The sequence below is a fragment of the Mus caroli genome, unplaced genomic scaffold (assembly GCF_978045245.1).
Source record: "Mus caroli unplaced genomic scaffold, Mus_caroli_1 scaffold_4, whole genome shotgun sequence".
In the NCBI taxonomy this organism is placed as follows: Eukaryota; Metazoa; Chordata; class Mammalia; order Rodentia; family Muridae; genus Mus; species Mus caroli.
In genome coordinates, this window is record NW_028227259.1 from 90,838,539 (window position 1) to 90,846,439 (window position 7,901).

At 38.4% G+C, this 7,901-nt stretch overlaps 1 pseudogene; it reads right to left on the reverse strand.

Annotated features, from left to right (window-relative positions):
* Positions 1–1,487: 1,487 nt before the first annotated feature.
* LOC110287858 (heat shock cognate 71 kDa protein pseudogene) lies at positions 1,488–3,412 on the reverse strand (annotated as a pseudogene).
* Positions 3,413–7,901: the final 4,489 nt, after the last annotated feature.

Sequence of the window (7,901 nt, forward strand, 5' to 3'; positions counted from 1 at the left end):
CGGTAATAAAATTTATAGTTTCTGAAATAATGACTCTTACCCTTAGATTATGTTGGTTTCAGCTTTAAGTCTTGAACTGTAACAATGAGGCAGTATTTTAAGTTTGAACTTATAAGTTCCTACACATCTGATCTCATGCATTCTTTTCACATATCACAAAGTTGACTTAGCAAAGCCATTTTTGTTTAGTTCTGAGAGTAAACCCAGAGCATTGTATTTCCAATTGACTGAATGTTTTAGTTTGGTAGTGATCTATTTTTTTTTTAATTTGGGGCAGTTTGCTTTTAATTGGGCAGAGTCAAACTCAATAATCTAGGTGAGTGATTCTCAATTTTCCTAATGCTGTTACCATTTCTTATTCTTCCTCATGTTTTGGTGACCCAAAACACAAGTTTTTTTTTTTTTTATTGTTGTTGTTGTTTTTTTGTATTTTTGTTTTTGTTATTTATTACTTCCAAACTGTTTGAACTCATAATGTAATTATCTAATATATGGGATATCTGATATGTCACCCCAAGTGATCATGACCCACAGGTTGACAACCACTAATCTAGGTGGTCTTGAAATTAACAATATCTTCTGAGTGGCCATTACTTCAGATTTGAGTTACAAACCAATCCTCACATATTATTTTAAAGAATCCAAAGACACAGAAATACACATACACAAAAATACACATACAAACACACACAAACACACAAACAAACAACCATGTGTTTGGTTTGAGATTTTCCCTTAAATATTGCAAAAATGAACATGCAAAAGAAATTACCTACAAAATCACAACCAAAACAAAACAACCCAAACCAAACAAAAGAAAACTGAGCAAAAAAAACTTTCAAAATGCCATTGAGTTACTTTTATGTTGTCAAGCTCCTGAAGATGGAGCCTGCCCTGAAGTGTGCCTCATACACATAGTGAGACTCTTTTGGAGAAAATACCAATCATGTATTAATTGCAAATAGCTTCCTTGTAGTAATGGAAGCCCATGTGCTCTCCCTGTCTCAGTGCAAGGAGTCCACTGGGCTTGACCCTTTTAGGCATTGCACTTGTTGCCTTGAGTTCATGTGTGTCAGTCTTGATGTATACAGAAGATGCTGTTTTCTTGGAATCAGCAATATTCTCTGTTTTGTCAATCTTTTTTCATGTGTATGATGGGAGTGCTTTGATGAAGATATCCCTCTTAGGACTAAGTGCTCCAAAGTCTTTCATTCTTTTTTCATTTTCCTGTTGTAGGTCTACGTTTTAGTTCAAATCTATGGTAAGAGGAAGCCTTTTTAATGAGGACTGAGTGAGGTACTTATATATTGGTATAGCAGTACATCATTTTATGAGTTTGTTTATAGCTATACACACACAGTACTCCTACTTAGTGATATTTTTCTGCAAACTATCTTTAACTTTAACTAGTTTTATTATACATTCCTTATTAAAACCATCATGTTATGTTATCTATGGAATAATGCTACACTCTGTATTTGGTTGACTTAAACCACTTCTTCATTGGTGGGGCACTTATGAGGCACAAGATGAAGTGCTCCTTCTACAGAGAAGCCACCGGGCATTCCTCCAGGTTACACCTCCAGCAATCTGGCAAAGCTTGGTAATGATAGGATTGTACACTTTCTCCAGTTTTCTGCTGATGCTCAAATTCTTCCTTCTCTGCAGTCTGGTTCTTATCCAGCCACCTGATGGTTTCATTACACTTGCCAAGAATTTTCTGTGTGTCCTCATCATTGACATTTCCTTCAAGTTTCTCATTCTCAGCAGTTGTGTTCAAGTTGAAGGCATACGACTCTAGTGAATTCTTGGAGGAAACCTTAGCTCTCTGCTTCTTATCCTCAGCTATGTATTTCTCAGCTTCTTGGGCCATGCACTGAATATTCTCCTTGCTCAAGAGGCTCTTGTCATTGATGATTGAGAGCTTGTTCTCCTTCCTTTCACTTTTATCTACAACAGAAACATTGAGGACTTCATTAGCATCAATGTCAAAAGTAACTTCAAATTGAGGAACCCCTCAGGGTCCTGGAGGGATGCGTGTATAATCCAACTTTCCAAGCATGTTGTTGTCCTTGGTAATGAAGGTCCTTTCATCTTCATACACCTGAATGAGTACATCTGGCTGGTTGTCAGAGTAGGTGGCCAAGTCTGTGTCTGCTTGGTTCAAATGGTGATATTGTGCTTGATTATTACAGTCATGACTCCACTAGAAGTTTCAATATCTTGGGAAAGAGTTGTGACATCTAAGAGCAGTAAATCCTTAACATTCTCATACTTGTCTTGAGATAGAATTGCTGCCTGGACAGCTGTACCATAATCAACAGCTTCATTGGTGTGAATGCTCTTGTTAATTTTTTTTTTCCATTGAGGAAGTTTTCAGGCGTTTCTGAATCTTGAGGATTCTGGTAGAACCACTCACCATGCCAATATCATGGATATGTGCTTGTCAGTTTGACATCTCAAAGAGCCTTTTCTACAGGGTACAGTTCATCACAGATCAGGACAACATTCAATTGCCCAGTTCGAGCCTGGGTAATGAAGGTATAGGAGTCAATTCCTCATAGAGAGAATCAATCTTAATACTGGCCTCGTGCTAGAAGAGAGGGTGCACTTGGCTTGCTCACAGCAAGGGCTGTGGAGCCAGACATCTCACTTGCTCTCAGTTATGTCCATCTTGTTCATTTACTTAAACTTAGCAAGGCATGGTTGGCTATTAGGTGGCCAAAGTCTTTTCCACACAGTGGGTGTCTCTAGCTGTTGATTTGACTTCAAAATTCTATCCTCAATTGTGATAACTGACAGGGCATAAAGGGTACAATCCAAGTCACAAATCAGCAAACTCCTATCAGGTCTGACCTTTTTATCCAAACCATAAGCAATAGCAGCAGAAGTTGGTTCATTGATAATTCAAAGTCTGTTGAGGCCAGCAGTAGTTCCATCATCTTTTGTTCCCTTCCTTTGAGAGTCACTTGAGTAAGCTGGCAGTGGGACCATGGAATTGATAACAGTCTTTCCAAGGTAAGCTTCTGTAATTTCCTTCGTATTTTTCAGAACCACTGAGTCCACTTCTGCTGGGTAGAATCTTTTTGTCTCCCCTTTGTATTTGAAATCGATCTTTGACCTGCCTGTATCATTGATCACCATGAACTTCATGGCCAGTGCTTCATATCAGACAGAACAATAGCATCATCAAACCTATGTATGATCAGACATTTGACATCAAAATTGTGTCGGTGGAGTTCATTGTCACATGATTCTTAGCAGCATCTCCAGTTAATTCTGTGACATCGAAAGCAACATAGCTGAGTGTGGTGTGTTTACCCTTGTCATTGGCAATTATTTACACATTTTCATACTGGAAAACACAAGAGTAGGTGGTGCCAAGATCAGTTCCAACAGTTCCCTTGGACATGGTTGCTTTTATATAGGCACAGTTCTGCTGACAATAAGACCACACAAATCCCCTAATTCTGTCTCTGTGTTCAATGAACACACCTACTGAGTTTATTTAGCTTTTTTCATATATATTTCTGTCCAGATCTGAACACATGGGATTAGATAGCCTGTGTGAGAACTTGTCCCTGAACTAGAATGTTTCTCCTCTTCTCAGCAGTCATTAATAACATGTAGCTCCTCATCTGGTGGTGGAAATATGAAGTAGTTCTTCTCACCCCATGGGTTGTAACCTGCAGCTGTCACTACACTGGGCAGCTCTACATCTTTTTATGTAAATGTAGCTCTCTCTTATAATAAAAACAAGATTTCACTTTCCTTTAAAACCAATGTGGACTACTATAGATACTCAACTGTCCAAAATATGGAGAATAAGTACATGGAGTGCCCAACATGAACCGATGCAATTGCCATGGAAAGGCTCATGGAGATGAGAAAAAAAATGCAGTACTTGAGAGCAGAATTCAATAATGGGATAGAAACATTGAACATGAAGCTGAAAAATCACAATAATCCTTTGGAAGAACTCAAAGGACAGCCTTACAAATAGAATGTGAGAAACAGAATAAAAACTGTATCAGTAGGCAAATATAGAATAGATGAACTCCTCCAAATAAAAAATATTTACACACACACACATGGAACATAGAGGATATGTTGTATATCATGAAAATACACAAGGCTATGCATAGGCTTCAGAGGTAGTTTACCATTGCTTATACACACCATCCTATCAAATGCACACCAATTGTTATAATACCTTTAAATATAATGACCCGTAGAACAAAGAGTACAATGTTTTACTTACGAAATTAGATGAAGAAATACTGTTTGAAATAGTCATAAGTATTTATGTAGATCTGTAAGAAGTTATTTTCTTTCTATGATTTTAAGAAGATATACCATTTTTACATTATGATATCTTTGAGGGCAAATGAAACTTTTTATTTCTTCATTATAGTAATTAACATTATATTTTTATACACAACCCACCCACTGCATGTGAAGAGTCTGCTTTCATGGATTCTTAGGTTGTCAGTATTACAAGTATTCTGGGTATGCTAAGGATTTACATGTAGATTTTCTTCTTGTCATTGTCATCTGCATAACATCATAGCTATTCTCATAGTACTTATTTTGTTTTGTGGGGAGCAGGTGTGGCAGCAGTCCCAAGAAGGCGCCAGGGACTGCAGCTAAGTCGTATGACTTGCACCTGACTTTCTCATATAAACCACAAATATCGTGAGAGCTGCGCAGGTGTACCAGGTTACTGGCGAAGCCATTTTGGTGGAGATATGTCCCTGCTGCCCTGATTAGCTGAAGCTGCGTACCTGGTGAGGTGATGTGGCCTGCTGTGAGTGGATGGGAACTGATAGTATATAAGAGTGAGAGGCCCAGGGCCCGGGGTCTTTCGCCTACACAGTCAATGTGCAGCCCAATAAACGTGTGCAGAAGGATCCTATTATGGTGTCTTTCTTGCTGGCCAGACGGGCACTCACATGTTTTAGGTTTTTAAAATGGTGTGACCCAAGAGCTTCCTCCCTGGTGACTAGCTGACATAATTCCACAGAGTAGCATGCAAGATACCAAGGGAAGAGGGCAGCCAACATGCTAACCCAGCTATGATGCCTATGAACCACAACAGTGATTAATTACCATGGCATTGTAACTCTATAGGTGCAATAGTGCTCCATGTACCTTAGTATCCAAGAGCTTAATTGGATTTCATTCCCACTCAACAAGAGAACAATCATGTCTGGGACTGAATCTGTAACCAAGAGCTTAATTGGGTTGTATTCCCACTCAACAAGAGAGCAATCATGTCTGGGACTGGATCTGTGTCAATAATCAAGGAGGTATATTTGGAGGTCTAGGACATGGAAGAACTATTATATAAAGATAATGAAAATCAAAGAGAGAAAGAGGAGGTTGTTGATGTAATCCTGGACCAAAATGTGGAGGTGGTAGTTGAACAAATATTAGACCAGAGGGAGGAAGACAAAGAGGAGGAGGAGGAACACGAAGAAGAGGAAGATTTGAAGGAACTAGTGTTCATCTAGGATCATGTTGTCCGATGGGACCACTTTGACACTCACCAGACAGTGGGAGAAAGAAAATAAACAACTCTAAATTAGATATTTTCACAGACAATTGTTAGCATATACACTCAGCAAGGTATAATTTTAGATGTCTTCTTAAAGATCTACTTTCCCAAGACTTGTGTTAGCCTGAGTTTTTCTGCTTATTTTTTGTTTTTTAATATTCTGTCACACTGGAAGCAGAAGAATTTAGAGATTTCATGTTGCAGAAAAAGTCTTTTGACTTATACTAAAGGTTGTTTTTACTGGAGAGAAGCATGTAACAATTAGGCTCAATGAGATCAGATTGACCTCTCGCTTATTAGCTGCAAGGAGCTGGGTTGCTTCCCCTGGCCTCCTTCCAATGTCTTGGTCTTTACCCATATTTACACTGACCTTAATACACTCATTGTTATTACAGTGTAGGAAGTGAGAGGGAATACATGGTATTTGTCTTCTGACATGGGTTACAGTGCTTAATACATTTTCTAGTTCCACCTGAGTTTCTGAAATTATAATATTATTTTTCTTTTAAAATTAAAGTAAACTTGAAGGGAAAGTGGTGCAGATTCCCTAGAAATAAAAAAAGAAATACTCTGAGTAAACATAGTCCAGTGTGGGCAATGGGATCAGAGATCTGGGCTAGTGGTGACTTGTGTTAGGTCAAGGAAATCCATCCATTTGGAATATGAAAATCCCACATAGAAGCTTGTTACTTCATATTCATTACACATTTATAAACAAATTTGAGGCCACTCAGCATTTTAAAACAGGATGGAATGTTATGAAGTGTGAAAGGTTGGCCTTGGGATGAGGATGGAACTGCCTTCCAGGTTCCTCTTCTGCCTTTTGAGTCACTTGAGAAAAGGATATGTCTATGCCAAGTATAGACTATGCTCTGCAAACAGGCTCCCTAGATTCCTATTTTGTGGTTATTTATTTTGGAGCATCAGAAACCTGTTACATGTTTTTAAGTAAAAGTCCTCAAAGACACTCAGAGAAAAAAAATTTCCCCTTTTGCTCTGAGCATATAGGTTCTCATTGAAAGCTTAGATGACATTGAATGGAAAGAAAATATTATGAACAAGTTCTTAACCTGACTCTTAGTTTATGTGCTCACTAAAATGCATCCCAGATAATTCATGCCATATATACTGGGAAATATCTTTGTCACGTAAGTGCATAAAATTGCGGTCATTTTTAATTCCAGTAAATTTCAGAATATTGTCCAGAGTCTGTACTTTAAGAAATAAGTTTAGCCTAGCATCAGGGAGGCCAGATGTGTTTTATGTTCCTATATAGACTGAGTATTTTACACTATAGGATCTTTCAATATAGACCAAAGAGAGGCAGAATGGTTGTCCCTGTGTGTAAATGTTGTGGTGGTATCATGTAAAACCTGCACGACTAAAGAAAACTCTGGTTTTATTTTTTGTCCTTAGGAAAATAACAATGGTACAGGTTTCTACTTCCTGGAATCACAAGATTAGTTGTGAGGTATTCAGACTCACACCTGATTCTTTCTTATAAACTCAATTCCTGTGAGTTATTTAATATTGTGTAGATTTTTAGACAGTGCTTGTCTAGGTATAGCACTTGGTGAGTGCTCAGTGCCTCACTTGCCAAGCAATCCCCCAGTTAGATCCCCCAGTTTCCTAAGGTTCAACATTAAAAATATACACAGCAGAAAACTATTGAGCAATGCACTCAGAAATTGGAGTGCTTTGGTTAGATTAAAGGTGAAGAATTTCTTTAGTTGCAGGGAAGTCTTTGAAATGTGGTATAAAACTATAGAACACAAAGGGCCATGTCAACCAGAGGCACAGTATATGCTCTTGTTCCTGTGCTGCTGATCCTAAGTCAAGTTGGTCTGGAGCTGATGTTTTTGAGACAATACCCATTCATCCACTCATCTGTTGAGTTATTTTCCTAATTTGTCATCTGCCATATTGCCTTTAGCAGTTCTGGCTAGTGGGGAAGATACCATCTCTCTAGTCTGTCTTTGGATCAACAGGTAGGCCTCTCAGTTCCTTCTCTTGCAGGTTGTGTTCCTGGATGCTGCCATGTTTCCTGTTTTGACAATAATGGACTGAAGGTCTGAAACTGAAAATCTGCCCCAATTAAATATTACTCCTTATAAGATTTGCCTTGATCATGGTGTCTGTTAACAGCAATAAACCCTAATTAAGATATATATCTTAAAAATCTTGCCCTCCACGATAATTACTCTGCTGGCTTTTAGTCTCACTTCTTTCTTTCCTTGCAACTCCATAGGAAATGACAGTCCTATTTGCCAAATTCTCTCCTCTCCTCCCCTCACAGTTCTGTTTTTCTCTTGCCCCACCTCACAGCATACCTCTTTTATTGATG